This window comes from Dermochelys coriacea, chromosome 14 (genome assembly GCF_009764565.3).
Source record: "Dermochelys coriacea isolate rDerCor1 chromosome 14, rDerCor1.pri.v4, whole genome shotgun sequence".
Lineage (NCBI taxonomy): Eukaryota > Metazoa > Chordata > Testudines > Dermochelyidae > Dermochelys > Dermochelys coriacea.
Window position 1 is genome coordinate 9920719 of NC_050081.1, and position 26132 is coordinate 9946850.

Consider the following 26132-nt stretch of genomic DNA (forward strand, 5'->3'; position numbering starts at 1 on the left):
CTCCACCTACCTGACTGGGATTGGGGGAGCTGAGGACCTCTGTCTTGCAGTGGAGTGGTAGGGTAGGGGCTTCTGCCCAGTGGGGAAGGGGGGGGGTCTTGGGGCTTCAGCCCCTCAGGGCACACCTGCTGAAGTGGGGCTGAAGCCCTGAGCCCCGGCAGATGTGCCCCAGCTCTTGAACTTCTGAAGATTGTCATATGCAGCTCAGAAGGTCAGTAAGTTTGGTCGTCCCTGCCAGAGGTAATTAGCTAGTAGAACTCATTGCCACAAGATGCTATTGAGGCCAAGAGTTTAGCAGCATTCAGAAAAGTATAGTGAATTATGTGCATAATGAAAACATTCACAGTTAAGGTAAAAATATAAGAGATAGATTCTTGTCTCAAGGTGTAGACCAACAGGGGCAGCATGGGGATTAGCAAGAAATATCCTTTATAAGCAGGTAATTCCATACTTGTCCATTAGGAGGTTTCTTCCACCTTCCTCTGAACTGTATGGTACAGAGACAAGATTCTGGACTTGAATGACCCTTCCTCATGAATATGTGATTAACTGCCTCCTTGTGGAACTCAACTGAATTCACATTTGACTGAGCTTGTCTGTCCAGAGACGGGTACAGCGAGGGAGCCACTGCCCAAACTTGGCATTGTGGCCAAGCCCTGACCTGGAAGGTCCAGGATTAACGTTATTACACGTATCAACTCATTTCAAACGCGCTGTCGCTTGCGTCTTCAATGCTGGAACTGAACTTCAGGTACACTCGAAGCAGCAAAAGGGAAGCACTGCCTTGTGGAAAGAGCCTTCCTAGGCCAGGTGAGCAGTGAAGGTCCTATATAGTCTCCAGTGGAACTTCACAGGAGTGGGGCCCTGTGGGTCATTAAAGGGGATAAAACAAATTAGATTTCATGGACCTGTGCAAGAGGAGAGCAGATTATAAAGCACGTGCTAGAAATCTTTCCTTTACGCAAGGTCTGACTCCGGGTTAGCACTTGGAAGTGCGCAGGGTAAAAGTTGGGCTGCCAACAAGCGTATATAGGGAATGTAAATATTAAGGGAATTGTATCACTGACTTCAATGGGGCCAGAACTTCGCCCTAAGGCCCCAGGTCACCAGGGTCCTGATCCTGCCTTCCTTGAAATTTAGCTCAAAACTCCCAATGATTTTCAAATGCAGCCCCAAAAGTTCTTAGGCATGGGCATAATTATGTCCCATTGACTTCAGTTGGACAAGTCATGTGCTTAAAGTTAGGCCCGGGCTTATGTTCCTGGCTGAATCGGGGCCTTTATTTAGATTTCTTCACGAATTTGCACCTAGGACTTCTACTTCCAATTAATAGTTCATCTTGAAGAATGTTTCCGTCTCCCCCACTTTCCCTGACCAGGCTGCGCTGTCAGCTTCTTTCATTTCAGTATGGACGGCAGATCCAGGGGTTGGGAGGAAGGGCTGGGGCACATCACCCCATAGGAAGAATGGCTTGGTGGCGGATTCCTTTTGGCTGAGGAGCATGATCCTTCCAGATGACTGGGGAGCATTTGTTCAGTCTGGTTTCTTGTAAGTGTCACTCTGAGTTTGTTAAAGTTTGAAGGGAATCACTGAAATGTGTATAATTTATTAAACAGGAGAAAAGCAACCAGAGGCTGCATTCCTTCGTGAAGACACATTTCTCTGCGGGGTGTTAGCAATATTGTATGTTCTGGACATTTTTTTTAAAGGCTGGTAATCGAAATCTGTTAGAGGAGCACATTCATTTGAAATTTCATAAAGGGACACAAGCACAAGTATTTGCAGGATTGGGCATTTAAATCTGCAAACACACGGTTTATTTGAATTTAAATATCTGTAAACATTTAAGGTCCGGATCTTCAGCTAGCTTTAAGCAGCCCAGTTCTGTTGCAGTCAATGCAGATATGCCAATTTCTCCGAGTTGAATATCCAGTACTTATGGCACCGATCCTTACGCAAAGACTTACGCACATACATAATTTCATGTGCTGTGAATGGTCAATGGGATGACTTACAGTGTGTCAAGTTAAACATGGATGTAAGTCTTTGCAGGTTTGGGGGTTCCCCCCCACGCCCGAGTTTATAAACATCAAGGTTACTAAAATAAAGGGTTTTTTTGAAAATCTGATTGCAATTGTATTATTAATCCTTTATGCTATTTGCTCGTATTTTGCATTTCACTCCACTTAGTCAAGGGGAAAAATAGATTAGCAAGTTTCAATTTAGTTTCTCATCAGTTTCACTTCCCTGCTCTTATGCTGTAAGCACAATATTATTGTTGTTCGGGTTCTGAGTATAAAATATACTTTCTGTAAGACAATTCATGACAACTTTCCTATCCAGATTTGCTTTTGCAAGACCCCTTCCTCCTGCATTTCAAACAGGAACCTAGTTGACAGTATGCTTTAAAATGAGAACACAAACAACCACATGCCCAGATTTCTTCATTCCAGGGGTTGATACTTACCTCGTCAAGGCCTCCCAGTGCTGGAGGTTCTAGTTGAACATTGCAAGAACAATAAGGATTTTTAGGGGCATTATGACTGGGTTAGTAAAACACAGCTGCCCCTGAAAGTCCCTCATTTTTCTTGCTGCCTCTCAGTGCCCTCCAGGTCCCTGTCAGCTAGGAGAGTTGACAGACTTGCTTCACTCTGGCTTGCTTGTGCTGTGTTAAAACTGACACAGGAAGGCTTCGGCAGTTTTCCCAGCCCTACTTTCCCCCCACATCCTCCCCCAGCAACAGCTCAGAGTGCCCAGCAGTGCTGGAGGTGCTTAGTCATCATAAGCTTTGCCTTTCAAGCTAAATATTGTAACAATGTGGTTATAGGCTGCAGTGCAATCACACAGACGTTTTGTCACTAGCCCCCTTTAAGCCAATCAAAATGCCACCCAGCAAACCCTGCCCAATAGCTTTTTTACCCTAAACAACTGGGGCATCAAACAAATAGGATTCTGTATTAAGAACACACAAGGAACAGGCAATCAGATCAGAGCTGGCATTTTGGCTGGGGGAAGGGGCTTTTCTCCAGTTCCGAGAGACTGATATAGACAAGGTCATTCCACAGATTAGTACCGCATGTGTTAATATACCACTCATGCTGTAATCAGAAGATAAACCGCTGTATGCTAACGGAAGGTCAGCCGTAACAATCAACTGTCAGTGGTAGGAAACCATACCCAGCTTCCCAACAGCATCAGTTACTTCTGATTTATTAATACAGGCAGGATGGTTGAGATTTATTATTGATTTTTCTAGGAGCCCCAGTCATGACCCGGGACCCACTGTGCTAAGGGATGTACAAACAGAACTAAAAAATGGACCCTTCCGCAAACAACTTCCAAGCCAAGTAAATTTTAAAGAGGCCTATTGGATTTAGGTACCCTGCTCCGATTGAAAGTCTATGGGAGCTAGGTGCCTTTTAATGCCTTTGAAAACTCCCACCGTAAATCAGCAAATTCAAGGCTGTACAGTTTTGGGTGAGAAGACCAAGGCTTTTTGTAAATTCACCAGTAATTAAAAGCTTTAGTAGGTGGACTCATCAGAAGTCCTGACTGATCCCTCAAATACCTCATTTTGCTTTTTTGCATGACTTGGCCCACATCTTCATTTTCTGAATGCCTCACAGCCTTTAATGTATTTAGCCTCACGACACTTCGGTGGGGCGGGGAAGTGCTATTATCCCCATTTTAAGGACAGGAAAGTGAGACACACAAAGACTAAGTGACTTGCCCAAGGACACACAGGAAGTCTGGGGCAGAGTAGGGAATCGAACTCAGGATGCCTAAGTTCCAGGCCAACTTCATAACCACTGTCCCAGCCTTCCTCTTGTATTAAAAAAGGTGCAAACCTTTCCCTGTTCACTTTTTGGTAGTAGGCTAGGAAAAACATAATTGGTTCGACGGCCCTAAAATGTAGCTAGTCTCCGCAGAGCAACAGCCAGCAGCCCTCTGATCGTAAACAGAACAGCCTTTTGCTGTGCCCCCAGTTGCCCAGCACTGTGTTGGATTCAATTTCCAACAGGTGTGTTAACATTCAGCTCCAAAATAAAGTAAGCTAAGCTGGCACATTCAGCCGCTTTCTCTGTACAGAACTGCATCTTGTTTGGAGCTGCTGAAGCTCCAAGTGTGTCATCACCACGGATACAGCTGGTAGGTTAGTGATTCTGCTTTGCATGCAGTGTAAATAACTAGATTTTACACACTCATGCAGATGCCATGGAGGTGTAATATTAGATTTATATCTCCCATGTCCTCTAGTGGGAGACCACATTCTGTATCTGCAGGCAATGAAAGTTCAAAACGGTCCATAAGACCCTCATTATTATTTATACAGATTGTTTTTATTTTATTGAGATTTTTTTCCCAGGGCCTGATATACAAATAAAAGGGAGTTTTTGGTCCGCATTTGCTAATAAAACACCAGCCAGGCTTCTGATCCAAAAAACTTATTTGCACCTTTTTAAAATTATGACAGCAGTTAAAAAAAAGTTATAGCTACCTGACGACCTTAAGGAAGCACAAAGGCCAGGCCTGGTGAAAATCAAAGCAGCAGAAGGCCCACTTGGGAAGGGGCATGGCCAGCTGGCTCATTCATTTAAGGAATCTATTCTTTTGTAATGAACATCAAGTAGTTTTTGGACCCAGATTAGAAAATTGCTCTTATTATTTTCAAAGGTTTGAATGGGGTTTTCTTTATTGATTAAAATAAGCAATGTTTTTATTATTCTTCATTATTCTGGGAGGGTCTAAGAGCCCCAGTCCAGGATCATGTCCTTGTTGCGCCAGGTGCTGTACAGACAAGAAACATAGGAGACAGTCTGTGCCATAGAGAGCTGTTGATCTAGACATTAGACAGGACACAATAGGCAGATGAAGTGGACAAACAGGTAACAATAAAATAAAGAGAGTTTAACAGAGAAGCAGAAATCACAGAGTGAAATCCTGGAGTCACTAACATCAGTGAGGCCAGAACTTCACTCCCAGGTTATTATTCATTTAGAGCATTATCTGCTAGGTGATTGGTTCTTCCAAACACTCAGGAAGGACAGTCCCTGGAGCTCTCAAGTTAAGTGGTTTTGGATTGAACATTCCTCTTCGGCATTGCAAGTCCAGACAGAGCTGCACTATGCAAAGTGCCCCAGAAATGGAAAGCAAGACCTAGCAGTTTAGTTTCACTGTCCAAAGTCCCAAGTCAATAAAAGCATTTAAGCATGTGCTTAGCTTTAAGCCGGTGAGCAATCCCACTGTCATTCAGCAAGACCACTTAAGCACATGCTTAAATCTCACTGACATCAGAGGGACAAGTCACGTGTTTCAAGGTAAGCTTTCGTGCTTTGTTGGCTCTGGGCCTAAGCTCAGCAAAATGCAAAAATAAGACAAGGCAAAGAAAAAAAAATTACCAAGCATGAGAAGTAAATTGGATTTTTAAAATTCTTTCAGCTTTAATCATCTGAAGGGGTCGTTAATAACAGACAAAAGGTTGTTTGTTTGTTGAAAGCAGGGCTTTTACTTTGACAGTTTCCTTTCCAATGCAAACAGTGAAAACAAAATGTTCTGTACCCCAAAAAAAAGGCCCAGCTCCTCAGCTGGTGCAAATCAGCAGAGCCAATGGACCAACACCAATTCACACCAGCTTTAAACTGCAGCACCTCATCCAAGTCCCGCTGGAGTCCACGAGAGCTTTACCGCTGATCTAAATGGCAGCAGACTTGGACTCTCTCTATTTTAAACTAGACCACGAACAGTTGAAAGTACGTTAGTAGCCTGAGAAATCTAAAAACATGTTACGTTTCTTAAAGCTGAATCTGATTGTATTTAAATGAGCCAATGGACAGAACATCAAGAAAACGGCTGACGCTCAAAGATGTGGCCTTGGAATTTATTAACGTCTTTTGAGAGATGCTGGCAATGCATGCATCCAAAAATCAGTTATTTATGGTACTTAGCCCCTGGAAGAACATACTATCTTTATGAATAGAGCCTTGTCTCCGATTTGTTCTTGAAATTATGATTGGGGCTGAGCATCACCTTAAAATATTATAGATCTCCAAGGAAATATTAAATCAGTGACCTCAGAGTACAAACAAATGCATATAACTTCATGGCCCATGCTACGTCAACCAGGCCTCATGCAGCGATTCAAGCAATGTACAGTTGCACCAGATATGCAAGATAATGCAGACAGCCATCAAAAGGTTACTAGCTTAGAGAGTAATGGACGTTACTACCCACACCAGAAGGCAACCATTTAAAAAGAGACTGCCAGGCAGGGTTGATGATAGGTCTGAAATTAGACCCAACCATTTTGGTTTGGGGGGGGGGGGGTGGGAGAGTGTGTGTGCTGGCCTGTCGCTCTGCCCAAACCATTCTTGTGAGCAAAGCCAGTGGGAGGAATGGAAGGTCAGCCTCCACCCGTTCACTGCTACAGCTGGTATCTGGCAAGATCATCTGAGCAACATGAATATCAACCCAAACCCTTTCTTTATTCTTCAGATTCTTCCAGTAACAAGCTCAGGGTCTGATCCTGCAGCTCACGGGAGTAAGGGTTACAAGACTGAGCCCTGAGGCACCACATCTTATCATGTTCACTGTCCAGATAAAACAACATATGAAAGTTACAAAAGGATCAAAAGCCACATACTTCATGCAGCACAGAGGCTCTCTCTCCTGCTGCAGGAAGATTCAACTGCCCCTTGCTACACCTATCTACCTCCACTGCAGAGAGCCCAGTTTACTGTGCTAACCGATGCACAGATTCCTTTGAAAGATACAACTCTTGAAAGGGCAAATGTCTTATATGGGAGTACTAAAACATCCAAGAGCAGAGAGTACGTGCAGAGGGAAGGAGGGGCAGTACCAGTGCATGACTGGAAAAATACCCAGGCCCCAGGGCTGGTTAGGAGCATTTAGAACCATCTGCATTTTACTTGCTTTGATGTCCTCAATTTGGAAGACCCTTTCCCCCTCCTGTATCAGAAGAGCTGGAAAGCCCAAGTTATTTTTAGGGGAGGCTACATTTGAGGCCTATTAAGCTTGCCAGTGTCTCTTTGAAACCTGTCAGGTTTGGAGAATCAAACACACCATGCAGATTTTCCATGGAGTCTACCTAGAAAAAACGGGGACTCATACACCAGAAGCACAGAGCAAGGCACCTACAGTACCCGACTCAACATCCATTAAATAAAATATTTAGTCACCATAATAAACAAAGAAAGGCCTTTCTGGCGGCTCCGAGAGTGGGACGAAACTGGCCAATGGTGTATGGCTGCAAAAGACTTTTTAAAACGATCAGTGTTGGTTTTGCTGTTCAATAGAAGGATCCCAGACATACGCCAGCAACAGCATCACAAAACTAAGCTAAGCCCTTAACCCTTGACAAAGATAAACCACTAAACCAAGTTTGGACTTTGGGGGAAGAAGTGCTGTGGGCATGACAGCTGGGGTACTACACTGCTTGGGGAACAAGAACAGAAGGGGAAGTGCTGGGAATCCATCAGAGGCACAAAGGCACTGAATCGCTGTGGCGAGGATTCTGGGGTTATGTAGCTCCCATGGGATCTGCAGGGGTTTGCATCAGCCCCTGCAATGCCTGACCAATTAATTGGGGAGAAACTCCACAAGGGGTTCTCCTCTTTGGATTATACTAAGTGAAGGGTGATCCAGCCCAATGGGTTGATCAAGGAACCTTTGCTACTGAAGACAGTACCAAAGGAGATATAACAGGGGAGGTTAGAGTCTGATAAAAAACCTCAGGGCAGGCCAGATTCTGATCTCAGCTACACATGCATTAGGCCAGAGCAGCTCCACCAAAATTAATGATTTTAGCCTGGCCATGCACAGGTATAACTGAAATCAGAATATGGCACACAGAGTCCCTGTTGCATTTAGGAGACATCAGACATTTATTTAATATTTATTTGATTTAAAGACACCCAATTTAGTATCATAAACACCTGCCTAGGATATGTATTGTTCTTGCCACAGTGCGATCCTATCATCAGAGATGTGTCGACCTAAAATTGTAATGGAAACAGTTGCTTTTAACCCAATAAAGAGTCACCTAAAGCATGCAAGGCCCTGAGTCAACAAGACACAAACATGTGCTTCACTTTAAACATGGGCTGAAAGACTCAACCACGGCAGCACTAAGAACCTGACAATGCAGCTAACCGCCACCAGCAGAAGAACGGATGTCAGTGATTTGCCTTGGCCAAAGTGCTGAGCAAGGCAAAAGTAGTAAGCAAAGATCAGGAAACAAAGTACCAAGCAAACTAGCTTTTTAAAATGATTTCCTTTTAATTAAATAAGGAATGATGAATAATATCAAGGAACATATTATTCCATTTACAACATATAGATTTTTAATCTAAGGACTGGCCCTGTTGTACCATCGACAATTAATGTGATTTGGGTGCCTAACTCCCTCAGGTTTCTTTGAAAACCCCACCCCAAAAGCACCTTCAGATTCACCCTTTATCACACACATTAGTACTTTTTAGAATTCCCAGGTGCTGATAGGGCAGATCACTTAAGCCCAGGAGTAATTATATGCTTAAAGTTAAGCACATGCTTAATTAATTTGTGGAAGAGAGATGCGATTAGTCATATGCTTCAAAGTTAAGCATGTTAAGTGCTTTGCTGAACCAGGGCCATTAATCTGATCCAATGGGTTATGTAAAATTTCTACTTCCCCAATTCCTTGAGGCCCCATAATTTGGGAATTTACTGGACATCCTTTTATTGACACACTAATAAAATACACAAGGCTCAACATGAGTCTGATTATAGAGTCTAACACAAAGCTCACTTTTCTTACAAAATTATTTCTAACATCCCTAGTTTACCTGGAATGGATATTACCAAAGATTAGTAACATTAATATACCATATACCTTTACCTATTGTCTACTAGCGCTCTTTCTTATGCTGAATATTCTGCCTTGTGCAACGTGTTAAAATAAAAGGTTAATTTGATTTCCATTTAAAAAAAATTGCCTCTAGAGCCTGTATCGATATCACACAAATAGTTATACAATCTCGGGGGATTGGAACATGATAGGAAAGGACCATGTGCTGAAGACAGAGGATCGGTTCTAAGGAATCTGCACTGATTGGTTCTCTATAGGCGGTGCCAATTACAAGCCCTGCAGAAAGGGGATAATAATGGTTATTTCATAAGGGTGTTGGGGGATTAGAAAAGGAGTAATTGTGGCACCTTAGTTAGCTTGTATTTGGGAAACGATCTGAGATCCTCCAAAGAAAATGTGAAATATTGTTATTACTATATCACATGACAGGGCGCAGTCAATAAATATGGGTCAGGCCTGGTTATTTGTGTAAAGTCATATTTTATCAGCCAGAACGTTGCAGGATGTTTGAGTGTTTTTCTTGTTGTATCTTTCCTCCTCCTCAGCACAGAGTTATTCCCAGCTCAGAACTGCAGGAAAATCAAATATCCTCCATTTCCAGAAGGTGAAAAAATTGAACCAAGGGAGTCAACACAAAACTCCACTTCTTGAAACATAACTGCTACCATTTATGGTTTTGCAACAGAAACTCATGCTCAGGCAAGTTGGATGAAATAAACAAACTGGCTTCTCAATAAGGAATCCACATGACCTATCAGTAGTGCCAGCTGGACCAATTTGAAAGGGGGGTACTCTCCACCCGGATCAAAACCTCTTTTAACAGTGACAGACCAGGAGATTTCAATTAGCATGTGGCATGTGCAAATCAATTTTCTATGGCCAACCAAGACAGCAATGATTTTGATTATAAGGATTAGAGAAGAAGGTTGTGTCACTTCTGTAGGATGCATCTGCCGATAGAAACAATCCTTGTGAAAGAAAATAGCTACAGTAATTAATAAATTGTGGCTACTACTTTCAACCAATCCAGTTCTGTTGTTTATTGTCAGTAAAATCAAAAAAGAGCACATTTTAGTCACCAGGGAAAGTGAGAAAGAAAAAAATATTAGATTGCCAGAAAGATTTCACATTGAACCCAAATTTTCTCTCTCCTTTCACATTGTTAATAGGATAAACTCTCTCCTTAAAACTGTGCAGCCTTTGGATTAAAGTCTCAGTGTTTTCTTGAGCATTTACATCAATCTACTATTAAATACAAGAAAATCTCCCCCCCCAAAAAAAGTCTGTTATTAGACAGTATATCTGCTTAACTCAATTGCTACACGGCTTTTATGTACTGGGGAATTTGTAAATGGAACTTTTTCCACTTTGATCTCACCCTTGTAACTTGTTTAGAATGTCTAACTGTAGGAAACAATTGCTAGACATACTGTAAGTGATATTTGGACATATGCTATATTTTGGGGGTCAATTTTGTATTCAAAAACCTGCTTGTGTGAGTAAAGGTCACAGGAACAGACCCCTGATTTATTAAATTCCATTAAATAAGCTAGAATGGTGTCAGCAACATAAAGTTCATATTTTAAATATCGTCCTTTTCTCTGTTGCTAACACATACGATTCATAGGAGTAAAGGTTATCATTTATGGGCAGCAGTAAAATCACAACGTTCAGTCTGACCAATACGTATGCAATCTATATGCAATGTTGCCTATAGGGTCTGTATTTGAATATGATCTCTGTCCAATGATTTGTTAGCCAATGCATATATATTACGCATCGTATAAACCACATTAATGGGTATTAATATGCACAGTATTAATATAAGTGTTTGGAAGTTACGTTAACTGAATGTATTATGCCCTTCCCACGATTATGTTCACTCATGCTAAGTATCCCATAACACTTGGCAAAGCTGACATCAGCTTTGGCACTAGCTCATAGAACGTATATATTTTGTATTTGACAAGTTCTCTATGTCCTAGCATAGGTATTTTCACAGGCAATTGGTTTAGAATATAGTATCCAAAAGAGAAAGAAGAAAAATACAGAACAAAACAACAAGTTAAGGAACTGTTACGAATTGATAGGTTGGATTTTAGTGACGTATAGTAAGTTTTGTAACTTGTAAAACCCATACTATAAACTTAGCTAGGTTAAATGCATATTTCCAAAGCACAGCTTCTATGTCAGGTGAACATGCTATAAGATAAGAATTGCTTCCCGGAAACAGTGTATGTATGTCTCCTTTTCATTTTGTACTGTTTTGTCTTTAGACAATAAATTTGGCTAAGTTCAGTTATTTAGTCTCTTGAATACTTTTAAGAATGAATTATGACTGTGGTCAAACAATTGACTACACCTTTTACTCAATAAATTAAACAGTAAAGCCATCGGTTACAGTATCTACTTCATATGTCCATAATTTTAAAAATATATGAAAAGAAAAAAAGTGTGTGTGTAAAAGGGCCAGGAGTATATAAAAGTTAAGCAAATCTATGTAATATTCTCCAGACAAAACGTGCAAAGGATAACATTTGCAAAAATGCCTAACTGACTTAGGTGTCTAAGCTCCACTTTCAAAAGAGTACGTTCAATGAGAGCTGTGTGAATAACTGGATTTGTGGTTTGTTGGACGAAACAAAAAAAATTGGGGAAAAAATTGTTTCAGGTTGAAATGATTTTTTAGGAGAACTGAAAAAGTTGGGGGAAATTTCATTTTTTAAACCTTTAAAAAAATTAAAATGGAAGTAAAATTCCAAACTAAGTCATTTCAATTAGAAAAATCAAAACTTTTGGTTTAGAAAATGTCAAAACACATTTCAATTTTTTCAGATTTTATTTTTTACTGAAACAATTTAGTAAATTGGACATAAATTCACAAAGTGTTTTGGTCAACCTGAATCTGCACTTTCCAGAGAAAAAAAAGTTTCGGCCAAAACTTTGTTCTACTGTAAATGAGTCTTAGATTTCTAAGTGACTTAGGAGATTTTGAAATTTTAGGCAGTATCAGCATATGTATTTTTAATGGTTTACTTTTCCCTACTCTTACCAAGAACTGCACAGTAAATGACTGAAAAAAGTAAATTTATATTTTATAAATTATAAAACTATATTTACAAAAATGGGGCTTGATCCTCTTTCCACTCAAGTTAATAGGAGTTTTAGTATTGGCTTCAGGGCGGCAGGATTGGATCCATAGTACCCCGTCTGAGCTTGATTGTGCTCTCACTGAAGTCAATGTGGTGGTCTTCTGGACTTTAACAGGGTTTGGGATTAGGTTTATTGGCTAATGCCTGTTGTTCTGAATCCTGCACTGTATAATAATAAAATAAACAGCATACATATTTATTGCAGACAGCACTCTGCTGAGTTTGGAAAACTTCTGGCCTCCCTGCTTGTGCTGTCCAATCCCTTTTTGTGTTTTCCTCAAGCTCAGACAATGAAAACAGCCTGCTCGGTTTCACTTTTGTTTAAAGCCATTTTCCTTCCTGAGTCTCACACAATAGCCCAGTGATGCTGTCCAGGTCTGCAGCACTGCTGGGGAGTGTTGAAAGTTTAAGAAACTTCATGAAAACAACTCTGTTCAGGCCAGATCCTCAGATGGTGTCAATCGGCATCACTCCAGTCAAGTCAAGTCAGTCTGGTGGAGTTTACTTTTGAAAGCTATTTTTGGATGTTTACATCACATTGTTTCTAGTCCAAAATGGAGTTGTAACTCTCCAAGGAAAAAAGTACCTATGTTTGCAGATGGCTAGGTCAGATCCTCAGCTGGTGTAAGTCGGCATAGCTCTGCTGAAGTCAACATCTATGTCCATTTACAGTAGCTGAGGATCTGGCCCATTTGGTTTTGCAAAAGCGTATTTATAATTTTTATTTTTAAACACTGAAATCTGTTTACAGCCTGAAAACGGCTGATTGTAACAGTAGTATCTAGTTATGAGGTATTTGTCTTTCGAAAATGTGCATCCGATGAAGTGAGCTGTAGCCCACGACAGCTTATGCTCTAATAAATGTGTTAGTCTCTAAGGTTCCACAAGTCCTCCTATTCTTTTTGCGGATACAGACTAACACGGCTGCTACTCTGAATGCTTCAGAATGATATCTCAGAGCTCTGATTTTAGCACTGTTTCAGATTGATAATACAGCGCGACATAATTTACAAACATTTCTTTAGCATGGAATATTGAGACCAACAATCCAGGTGAAAAGACTCTCCAGATGTTTGTCAGAAAATATTACTCTTCACAAAAATTACACCTCAGCTGGGGTAAATCAATGTAGCTCCATTGACTTCGGTGGCGCGAAGCCAGTTTACACCAGCTGAGGATCTGCTGTAACTGCTTACAGCCACAGTACTAGTTCCTTGGAGAGTTGCAGCTCCATTCTGGGTTACATACAATGTGGCATAAATATAAAATCCCAATTTATCTTTCACGATTAAACTCCCACCAGATGTTTTGAAATAAAGCTACAGATTAAAAAAACAAAACGAACAATATCCCAGTGTTAAAAAATGTCAAAACTTTAGACAAACTATATTATATAAACACCCTATATTGGCTAGTAAGCATTTTCCTTACTCTTTGCAATGTTTACACTTTAAAATAGGGTGGTATGAAACTACTGCTCTGATCACTGTAATCACCACAAGATAAAGTCACTCCATAGAGAATTCTGCAGAAGGAAGATTATTGCTGTGTTTGCAAAGATCTCAGTGAGAACCACTGTCAAAAAAAGCCTCCATTTCATTGTGGCTAGTAGCTTTTAGTGCCTCTTGATAAAGAAATTAAAGAAAGTCCTTGGAGGAGGGAAGAGATAGTGTTAGTTTTACAGCCTCAAGATGCAGAACTTCCAACTGCATATAGCACTAATGTCATAAATATGTGTGAATGTCCTCATTCAGACTATAATTTATTCCCCAAAGAGATGCTAAACTAGCTCAGTTATGCTAAATGCGAACCAAACTCTCCCAATGAAGTGAGTGCAGTATATGTATCCCAGAGCTAAATTTAGTCTGAGGCTTTCTGTAATTCTAATCTCAATTTACCACTTATAACTGCAACAGACAAACATTATAAAATGATTCCGTGAAGTCTATTAGAGAAGGCAGCTATATTGGGTTAAATTCTAAAAACTCTTTATTAACTAAGATTGGGGAAATTTATTTGAAATTTACTCCAGATAAGTTACTCAGTGTACTTGAGAGTTTTATTTTTTTGTAATGTAAATTATTTTCTAACACTTAATATTTTCAGGTTGTTTTTCAGGTCTTTAGGGTGGATGAATTTCAAACAGGTACTGTTAATATGAAAAAAATCATTAACTGTCTTACTGAAAACACCACAATGACATTAAAAAGACAGAAGCTGTAAATATCTGAATGCGCTTTTCACTATTATGACATTTGTTTACTTTTATGTATTTTGTTCACCTTGGACAATAAAAGTAAATTGATCAATTCACTTTTGTTTAGATTATCTTTCTAGTTCTCATAGTGCATGATGTTGCATTTGTATTTGAGCCCTTTTTTCCCTTCCCCAAAATGTTTTTATTGAAATTAGTAAACAATAACATTTATAGATTACACATTTGTATTCTTACTAGGTTTTTTACAAAATAATAATTTTAAAACACAACCTAGATTTAAAATGTCATTAACGCTATCCCTTTAATTATAAAAGATATATTTAAAAGTGGAATAGAGGACATTATTTCTTCTAGGAACTATCAACATAATTTTAAAAGTGTTCTTAAAATCAAGCTCATTTAAACTGATCTATATTCAAATTGTTGTTTCATAATGAAAAATCTTTTGATTTGTTTCCCCAAACAAGATGTTTTGCTACCACCCAGCCTGGAAAGCTCCAAATACGTTTGCCAGGACTTGTTTAATAGGAATAAAATCCATTATATGTTAAGAAGTCTATTTCCAATAAGCTGAGCACTGCCATCAGACCTTAAGGCTTCCCATTGATCAATCTAGTTGGGAAAGTCTGAGGTTTTAAAAAGATATTTTGGTCAAAATTAAGATTCACGCTATAAATTCTTAATTGGTTTTCCAGTATTTGTAGGTTGCTATTAGCTCCGTTCTCTCAAATATCAGCCCATCCTTGCTCTTCCTAAAAAAAATTCCTTTTTATGGAAATATGATATTATTCCAGATGTTTCAACATACAGCAATTCTGCTTAACTCAACCTGATCACAGCTCTGTAATGAAGCCGAGAGTTAAATAGCTTCTGGAACTTTTCCTTAAACTATTGCACTTACATATTTGAATTTAACCCTCTGGATAGCATAGGATTCAAAAGCCACATCCTTGGTAATACCGCACAAATCTGACTAAAGGTTTTTCCATATCCACAAAACCTTTGGTTCAAGAACTGCTTTAGTTTGCTGTCTAGTTATTTGCTGAATAGTTTTGACAGATAGCATATCAAATTAAATTTAAAAATGTTTTAAACTGTGTTCTTCATCGAATTATAAAGGAAAGTGTAGTTTCTGAACAAATGCTATTCTGGCATTTTAGTTCTAGGAAATTCCATACCTAAATTTGAGAAAATTGACAATGCAGTCTAGAGATTCAAAATAAGAATATCTAGCTTTTAGCACCACTGTAGTTAGTGGGAACTTTTCAATTACAGTGAATGAAAGTAGGATTAGGCCCATATAGTGCTTTTCCTCACTAGATCTCACAGCTCTTTACAAAGAAGGATAGTATTATATTCCCATTTTATGGAGGACTGACTGTGTCCCATTCCCCAGAAGTTATTAGAATAATATCAGTGTTTTGTTAGGTCTTTTAATAGTGTGCATTTCATTGTTATTTATTATTATCATTGCATTTTTATTGTCCATTTGGGGCTCAGAAGCCTTGGTCGGGGGGACTCCTTACAATTAAATAAATATTTGTGACCAAGACTATAAGGTGGATAGAAAGTTGGCTAGATTGTCGGGCTCAATGGGTAGTGATCAATGGCTCCATGTCTAGTTGGCAGCCGGTATCAAGTGGAGTGCCCCAAGGGTCGGTCCTCGGGACGGTTTTGTTCAATATCTTCATTAATGATCTGGAGGAGGATGTGGATTACACCCTCAGCAAGTTTGCAGATGACACTAAACTGGGAAGAGAGGTAGATACACTGGAGGGTAGGGATAGGATACAGAGGGACCTAGACAAATTAGAGGATTGGGCCAAAAGAAATCTGATGAGGTTCAACAAGGACAAGGGCAGAGTCCTGCACTTAGGACGGAAGAATCCCATGCACCGCTACAGACTAGGGACCGAATGGCTCGGCAGCAGTTCTGCAGAAAAGGACCCAGGGGTTACAGTGGACGAGAAGCTGGATACGAGTCAACAGTGTGCCCTTGTTGCCAAGAAGGCCAATGGCATTTTGGTATATATAAGTAGGGTCACTGCCAGCAGATCGAGGGACGTGATCGTTCCCCTCTATTCGACATTGGTGAGGCCTCATCTGGAGTACTGTGTCCAGTTTTGGGCCCCACACTACAAGAAGGATGTGGAAAAATTGGAAAACGTCCAGCGGAGGGCATCAAAAATGATTAGGGGACTGGAACACATGACTTATGAGGAGAGGCTGAGGGAACTGGGATTGTTTAGTCTGCGGAAGAGAAGAATGAGGGGGGATTTGATAGCTGCTTTCAACTACCTGAAAGGGGGTTCCAAAGAGGATGGATCTAGACTGTTCTCAGTGGTAGCAGATGACAGAACAAGGAGTAATGGTCTCAAGTTGCAGCGGGGGAGGTTTAGGTTGGATATTAGGAAAAACTTTTTCACTAGGAGGGTGGTGAAAAACTGGAATGTGTTACCTAGGGAAGTGGTGGAATCTCCTTCCTTAGAAGTTTTTAAGGTCAGGCTTGACAAAGCCCTGGATGGGATGATTTAGTTGGGGATTTGTCCTGCTTTGAGCAGGGTGTTGGACTAGATGACCTCCTGAGGTCGCTTCCAACCCTGATATTTTATGATTCTAAGACCACAGGTCCGTATAAGAGGTACTAGACTCATAATGGGTGGCACAATAGCTAATCTTACTGGGGAATATATTCAAACCATGAACAATGCAATGGAAAATGGGAACAGATTGTCCCATGGTAAAGGACCCTGGGACACTTTTAAGGAGTTTCCTCAAATTATCAGGGAGGTCTGGAGAGAACAGGATGTCCCCCACACCACCAGCATGGGAAAAACACAGGGTTCCATTACCAGAACCTTTGGATCCTCCAGGATCCACACAGATCCTGTGGAATCCACAGGAGCTCTGAGCCATCTCTCTTGGGCCCTGGGAGGGTAACCATTTGGACTACCCAAAAACTGATCAAATAGGTCATGAACCCTTAACCTGTTCATTAGACAACACTCTTTTTTGGGTTCCCATAGCAATACATCAATTAATAAAGTAAGAAAAATCACAAAAAACCTCCAGCAAGCAGAGCTATTATCCCAAAACAGGAGAAACACCAGAGACTGAAGTCCATAGGGACTGGCTATTGCTATTGATTTTACATGAAGCCACTCAAATAATACGGTGATGAGGGTTGAATAAAACCCCAAGACAGATAGAGAGTGCAACGTCAGGAAAATTACGATGTGTTCTAGCCATTCATCATCTACTCCATCTCTTCCATTTGGAATCAGTGACCTTTTGCTATTCAGATACAGGTGAGGAGGGAAACTATCATCAGCATTAACAATTTGGAAGCATTGTCTTTCCTTTATCATTCAGAAATGTATAAAAGAAAGTGCAAACATTCTTATAGTTTGTGACTGTGTTTCTTTAAGAGCTGCACTTTAGAAAAAGCTTATGTTATACACAGCAGGCACACCACATGCTCTGCATCCACAATGGGGGTGCATGGGGCGCCAGATTCCAAAAAGAGCAGAGCATGTTGGGTACAAGTGGGGTGCTAGGCTCTTGTGAAAATCTGGGCCCTCTCATGTACTGAACAGCAGAGCAAAGAGCAGACAGTCGCTATAGAATATTATCCAGATTGACAACTCCTTCAGTCACATACATGTGTAAAACAGATTCTCCAGGCTCATTATGTTCCAGACCCCACTGTAATTCTTCAGACTCTCAGCTTTTGGGGTTCCCTATCACAAAGGTCTCTATTTGGAAACATGGAGCGACAGTGATTCCTAAACACTGCAAACAAACATTCTGCTTCTCTCTCCACAGTTCAAGTAGTGAGAATCCAGCTCGAACCCCACCCCTCTCCTCAACAAACTGAGCCCTTACTACTCAGTTTTCTTTCAGGCCTTATCACAGACAAAACCACAGCCCTTTTTGTGCCGAAGGAGTAGGACCTGCTAAATATACACCAACTTTTTCAGAAGGCTGAAAATGTCAGCCTACAGTGTAATAAACTTCACAGTAAAGGCTCTGACAAAAAGAGAGACAAGCAACTCTGCGCAGAACTAGGTTATTGCGGGGGTACATGCCGTCAACTCTGACTGCTGAGGAAAGTCTATTTGTACACTGAGAAAGATTAGTGAAAGAGGTGCAAAGTTTAGAAGTGAAAATAAAACAAAGCCCCATTATTAACAGGGAAAAAACCTCACTGAGCCTGCAACCCAGAAAGCATAGGACATTATGAAATACAGATTAACAGTAAAATCACCAGTTAAGAAAACTGCCATCAGCACAACAACTTGCAGCAGAAGTTTGAAACATTTACCGTTCTAAGGTGTTGGCTGGGCCAAACCTGATGCCTAGTCTAAATATGCTTCATGTCCAATTAAAAAAAAAAAGCTAATTATTTTTACTTCGTAATTTGTCAAAATCACTTAGGAGTTGAGGGAATTTTAGATTCAAGTTTGATTTTTTAATCCAATCAGAATGGTTAAATAGAACAATTTAATGATGCCAACATTTTATTTGCATTAGCCTGTATGACTCTTTGGGGAAGGGATTGTGTTTAGAAAGTGCCTAGCATATTGTGTGTGCTACTGAAATCTAAACAAATATTAATAATGAAAATGAATGAGGAAAAATATAATTCCTAATATCAGCACATCTCACTAGAGTTCTCTCAGTGATAAACAACTGCATCCACTCTAGTTCAAAACAGATGGATTGTACTTGAAAAAGTTTGTCCTTTCACCTTGATGAATGACATGGTTAAAGAAAAAGCTTTTTAGAAGTGACAAGTGTTTTGGGATGCTCAAATTGAGACACTTAAAGGAGCCTTTCCAAAACAGCTGAGCACACAACCTCTGAAAATTAGTCCCTTTTAATAGGTTTCAAACTGGACACCCAAAATTTGGAAACCCACAGTCACTGGTCATTTTTGACAATTCTGGCCTAAAATGCACCAAGGAAGGAGAGGAAAAAAATATTGCTGGAAATAAGAGATTTCAGATAGTTATAAACCTGGCAGCTTATGGAATTTTATAAAGCAAACCACAAGAAAGAAACGCTCCTTGTGAAAGAAAAACTTTAGCTGTCTCATCGGATAGTCCCAAGAGACTGAATAGTGAGAAATAACACGTATAATCTTGACTCAAAATTTCACTTCCCTTGAAACAGAAAAAGTGATGTCCAAAAAGTTGCATGGAGAGTTAGAAAGACGACGGATATGGCTTCAGAAGCGAGGTACTCAGCAATAGACATCTCTCTCACGTCTCCACTCCACAGGCTATACCGTACCATCAGCTTTTAAGTCTAAATCCCCACTGGAATCAACAAGCCCGCATAAAACTTGATGGCAGGATACAGCCCTGTACGCCCAATGTACTTTCACAATGTGCTATCTTCACTCATCTTGCTGTAGCTCCCATATGTTTCAGGGCAACTGATTAGAATTAGATTGCTGTGATTTCATTACAGATTAATGTAGTTTAAGGCTAATGATCCCTAAGGAGGAGGGGTGGCATGTAGTCCAAAGACAGAACTTACTTTCTATAACCATATTCAGTGTGACAAGGACAACATTTATCATCTTGGGGCAAACCCACCATTTTAGATTTTTGCCTTTACTGCTTATTTTCACATACTTCTCCTTCATGTACCCACCAGACAGAGCTAGGTAGAAAACTGGTGGGGTGGGGAGAAATTTGAAAATAAAAAAAAAAGTCCCTTGAAATGTCATTTCAAAGAAAGTTTCCCCAATCAGCTCTTAGTTCAATGTTTTATAAAGATATCAGGTCCAATCAAGCACTCACTAACTTCACGGACAGCAGGCTCAAGTCATGAACTGAAAACATCAGAAATGTCTACACATGGGCAACAACTCTTTGTGGGTTAAGACTAATATGCCTCTGATACATTCTGGAAGATTATTATTTGATTATAGAATCTTAGAATCATAAAATATTATGCAATGTACAATGTCCCAATGCAAATGAGTGTGTGTGTATATAACAACGTTTGCAAAGCATTTTGGAATTCTTCACCCAAAAAGCATTATGTAAATATTAATAATTATTACTGTTATGAATGAGTCCTTTAGAATTTGATAGGGATGAAACTGATAAGGTTCTTCAGAATCTCACAGAAAACTGAACATAGAAGGTATGCTTTCTATATTTATATATAATCATCCTTATACAATTCTGGAGCAGAGATATTAAAATGAGACATTACCCATTAAAAACAAAAATCGGTTAAATTCTATAGGACGTCTCAAAAATCCCAAAGAAAGGTTATCTATCTCAATTAAATTCGATACAATTTGTACACAATTACTACCTGGCCTTGCTCCTTGTTCTATTTCAATATTTTAGCCTTTAAAAAGGAGAACAAGTCAAAACTCTTTGGCCCTCAAAATATTTCCTACATAAGAACTTGAGGAGGAAAAAATTTAATAGTAATGCATAAGGGCATGATCATTATTATTTTTCTATTAGTGACTGTGCCCTTCTGCACACCCATTATATATATATATATATATATATATACACACACACACACACACACACTTAAATATAAATATATATATATATATATTTATTCATAGACACACACTAAAAGCTGGGTATGAATGGAAGAAATAGGCAAGATTTAGAGCTGTAAGGTGCAGATCATAAATTAAGGACAAATTTTAGGGCAAGTTTCGGGGGGGGGTTGGTGATACAAGCATATTAACACAAAGAGATACAATGGGCCGAGCTATTTAATATATGAATAAATTACCAGCTCTACAAAAATCTGATCAGCCGTGTTTTCTGAAAGTGAAAATTGGAAGAAACAAGTCCTGTGAGCACTCAGACAGTTCGGTCACTTCTATACTAACTGCAGAGAATTCCGATTTTTTAAAGAAACCCAATGCTGACAGTGCACATAGCTTTCACTGTTTCCCCTAAAAGAGGCTTTCTAGAATTATGTGTAAATTGTGTTCCCACAGTGCAGTCAAGAATCATGGGACCTCAAAGTGATACAATACAGTCAAAATTAATTACAACAGAAACTGCATGCCATGTGCAAAGGTAGGACTTTCTCTTGAGGTTCAAGCGAAACGCATTTCAAAATTCCCAGAGTGACATTTTTTACGGCACGACTCTTCTCCTTTGGCTTTACAACATCCCAGCTAGTATAAAAAGTTAGTGACCTCTCCCTCCAAGAAAGAAGCCACTGCCAGCATAGGGCTGACAACCCCGTTAAAAAAACAAAATCTTCTTCTGAGCTTTCATATCTGAATACAGAAACAAATCATAATGAATTTGTTTACAGTCCAGGATGTACTGGGAGCTTGGTTTAGGAACCCTCAGAATATAAAAGGAGTGAGTTGGTTGTTGTTTCCTGGGGGTGAAGAAATACATTTAACCATCGTCTAAAATGAATTTTTAAAGTTCTATCCCTCGGATGAGGAGAAACTCAAAGCTCACACATCTAGTACCTGGAAATCTGTAAAACACAACAGCCTGTTGCTGATTTGCGCAGCTCAGCAAGGCCGGTCAGCCCCTTTCCCACCAGCACAAGGCCAGGGTGGGTGCATGCAAGAGTTAATAGCCCTGAGACTGATGATGGTTTTTTAAAACCAAGATCTTCTCTCCCACCCCCTGGCTCTAACTTTCAGCTGTTGTCACTCTTCAGTTGTTTCACTGCCCTATGGCACTGCAGGTCCTGGGAGCCGAGAACTGGGACTTTGTAGGCCAGTTGAATGCACAAACCTCTCATCTCGCCCGCAAAGACCCAGCCCTAGACTCGCCCAATCCGACACCGAGAGCAAAACACGGGCTTTGAACTGTCGTTTTTAAAAGAGGGATTTTAGCACCTGATCTGGCAGCTGGAGATTGTTTCGAAACAATCAGCTGGACGCCCATTGGCACTGTCCCGTCGGCACACGCTACAGGCACGGGAGCCCCTAACTTTAGGACACTCGCCTTCAAACCACCCCCCCCCCCGCCCCGCGGGTCGGAGTCAAGCGGGGCTTCTGCTCCAGGGACTTAAATCCTCCCCAAAACGGCGGCGACTAGCAAGTGCCACGAGCTCAGGGGGGGGGGGCAGAAATCCGGATCCGGGGTTTATGCTTCGAGGCAGACCGAGGGGCAGCGCTTTGCGATTGAACCCCAAAGGGCGAACGTGCGAGCCAGGTCCCAGCGCCGAGCCCCGGCCCCCGGGAAGCGCCCCGCTCTGACCGGGCGTTGTCTGCGGCTGGGAGCCGGAGCGGCTCCGCTCTCCCGACGGAAAGCAGAAGTTTGCACAAGGGGGAGGAAGGGAAAATCGTCCTCGCGTGTTAAAAATCCGGTTACCTTCTCTCGGGGGGCGGCGGCTCTTCGAGCCCGGCCCGAGCCTCCGACAAGCCGGTCTCCGAATTACGGGCGGCAAAGCCTTGACAAGTAAGTGGAGAGAAGCAGTGGGGGTGTCCCCCCCCCGCCGCCGCCGCAGCCCATTCGCCCGAAGGCGGATATTTAAGCTGGTATTGACCGCGCGGAGACATTTTCCCCACCCTTCCTCTTTGCCCTCGTTAAAAAAAAAAATGCAACCGGGACAGGACATTTCCCATTAAAAACAAACCCCTGTTACATTTGCCCGGGGGGGGGGGAAGGAAGAGGAAGGGGGGGGGGAAATCCCAACCCGACAAGTAGAAGGGGGGGGGGAACCCACCCCACCAAACCAGAGAGAGGCGGCTGGATCCTTGCACCGTTAAGCGCCGTTTCCGATTCCGCGGCGTTTCCGTCCAAGTCGGAGCCCAACATCCTTCGAAAGTTCGCCCGGCGCAGCCCCACGTGCTCGCGCCGCAGCCCGAGGGCGAAGCGGCTGCGGGTCGGCGGCCCGGGCGCCGCGGCCACGGGTGACAGCGGGGAAACGCACCCTCCTGCGCTCGCTCGCTCGCTCGCGCTCTCTCTCCTGGCTGTTTAAGGAAGCACCCTAGTCCCCACCCCCTAAATTAGACAGCTCTTGCTGCAAATTGGCCTGGCAGATGTGGAGGCTGGAGGCTTTCCGTTGCTGCCACCCCCCCCCCCCCAAAAAAAAAAATCGTTTGGTCAGTTAGGATTTGCCCAAGCCAAGAAATGGACGGTCGCTGCTTCAGGGGGTTTCCCCTAAATCATTATGCCTTCTTGCTTCCAGTTCTGTTCCTCTTTTTCCCTCTCTCTCTCCATTCGCTCCCAGTTGAGCAATCCAAATCGGATTCTCCTTGCTCTAAACTAAGGGACCGAGAGGCCCCCTAGTGGATCTCTCAGCTGATACTGTCTAGAGCTGAAAGAACAGGAGGACTTGTGGCACCCTAGAGACTAACAAATTTATTTGAGCATAAGCTTTCGTGAGCTACAGCTCACTTCATCGGATGCATTTGAAGTGAGCTGTAGCTCACGAAAGCTTATGCTCTAATAAATGTGTTAGTCTCTAAGGTGCCACAAGTCCTCCTTTTCTTTTTGCGAATACAGACTAACACGGCTGCTACTCTGAAACCTGTCTAGAGCTGGAGCTTTCCAGGGGGCTGCAGGGGTCTTCCAGGGGGAACATCAACTCCTCTAGCTATTTGCCTGGTTCTGCAACAGGCTACAGGAAAAGCACTAGCGGAGTCAGGACAAACTCAAATTTCACACAAAGAGGAGATACTGCTCTATAAACTATCCCCTGAAATGCAAGTGCAATATTTATATTCCAACCATTTTATAGTGATCTGGTAAAAAGGAGAAAGGAAGCAATTTGTCAGTACCTGTACTCCTGCCCGCTGACCCGTTTGTATTTTTAGGTCTAATTTTGTAAGCAAGTAGTTTTTAAGTGAGGTGAACCTTGGGGTACTCACAAGACAAATCGGGTTCATCACAAGGGGTACAGTAATCTGGAGAAGTTGAGAGCCACTGATCTAGAGCTCATGAAGCACTGGCAGTGAAGGGGCAGAGGGATTACCTGAGTGTCAGCCACATTTTCAAAAGAGGCCACGGATGTTAGGGACATCTCAATTTTTCAGGGGCTTGGGTTGCAAGAGCATGCGCCTGATTTTCAGACGGGGTGGGGTGGAATGCAATGAATAGGATTGGTGGTTGCTCAGCCATTCTGAAAATCAAGGCCAAAGTCTCAAAGTGAGGCAGTCAAAAATCAGTAGTCATGACTCAAAATCATGGGCCACGTCTGCTGTAATGTGTAGGTGCTATAAAATGAGGGCCATATAAAGCCATTCAGACTGGAGCTGTGTACCTGTTGTTTATCCAGTCCAATCCAATCTGACTTCAGTGAGGCCAGAATCTGAGAACTGATGTTCTTTCTGCAGGCTAATATTTTACTGTATATTGGTGTATGGCACCTGAACCTTGTGCTTGGATGTGTTCTACTTCTAGGTGGCTGTCTTTATACTTGCATATAAGACTTCTCTTATCTATTTTTCTGTCTTTCTCTCTCTCTCTCTATTTTAATCTGCATATCTGTTAGTCCTGTGCACTTTCTTAGGTAGCTGTATTAATATTTGTGTAGGGGTTTTTATCTAGCTTATGCTAATATCAGCTATTTATGGGGCTAAGATAATGTGAAATTTCATATTCTCACAGTACTTCAGCTTTTCAGGGACTATAACACTGATTAGATCTCACCTCAGTTGTGGCCTCCAGCATGTCGCCCTGAAGCGCACACGCGCGTGCACGTGTGAGTGAGTGAGAGAGATTCAGGAAGACATGGTATATTCCCATTTCCTATTTATTGGGTTATTCACTCAGGTTAGGGCAATACAGGAAAGGGGAGTATCCCCAATGGCCTAATAGGTCTTCTCCATCTCTGGACTCTGCAATAAAGTCATATTGCTTCATAATCATGATGAGGTTATAATTACAAGTGGATGTTGGGTCTGACAATACAGTCAGTCATACACTGAAAACCAGGGACTGCTGATTCATTCCTCTCCTACTCTAGTTGCATCTACTGCTACCTCACTGTACATTTCTTGTTCAGTGACTGCAGGCTTGCATTGGTGTAGGGAATGACCATGGTGGTTGTGCAGAGGGCCTAGAGACAGAGCATTGGATGGGCCTAGAGACAGAGCATAAGACAGAGCATAAGCCCCAGTAAGAAACTTGAGAGAGAGAAACAAATCAGTGCTTTCAACTCAGTCACTCATTCAGGGGGCTTTAAAGCCTATATAAAATACATCCAAGTTTTTATTTAAAAAAACAATTTTAAGTAAACAGAAAATTATTTAATTGCCCCAAGATCCCACTTCAAAAATATGTCACATGCCCAGTTATAATAGACCTGTTTTACAGAAATCCTGAGCACTATAAACTCCTCTTGAATTCAAAGAGAGCTGCCTCTGAAGAAGTGGGGTTTTTATCCACGAAAGCTTATGCTCAAATAAATCTGTTAGTCTTTAAGGTGCCACCAGACTCCTTGTTGTTTTTAAAGGAAGCTGTAGGCGCTCAACACCTGTGAAAATCTGGCCTTATGTTTGTACTGCAAAAAGAAAGAAAAAAGAAAATCTTCCAAATGAAGAGTACTTTTTCTGTGTGCATGCATGTACAAATACACACACACACACACACGGTAACTTGCCTTACATTTATGCATGGCAAGATGACATACACAAGATGGGTACACAACTGTCCAGTGCCATTTTAGCTGAAGAATCAATTACTCCCACACTATCTCCTTAGGAGAAATATATCAAGGGATGTTTGTATCTTTGGTTTCATGGGAAACAGTAGCTTGAAGACTTAAGGCCTGATTACTCTGGGCCTGATTAGAATTCACTCTTGCATCTGATACTATGATTGTCATCATCTTTAATGGTCTTTATAATACATGGGTCCAATCCTTCTCCCATAGAGATATGAATAAATCCTGTTGACTACAATGGGAGTTACTCATACTCAAC

At 41.3% G+C, this 26132-nt stretch overlaps 1 long non-coding RNA gene across 1 annotated transcript in view; it reads right to left on the reverse strand.

The window, feature by feature from the left end:
* Positions 1 to 734: 734 nt before the first annotated feature.
* Positions 735 to 26132, reverse strand: part of LOC122456703 — a 41433-nt gene continuing 16035 nt past the window's right edge. The window contains exon 3 of the long non-coding RNA XR_006275708.1: positions 735 to 864. This is a non-coding gene — a long non-coding RNA (uncharacterized LOC122456703). The remainder of the gene's footprint in view (positions 865 to 26132) is intronic.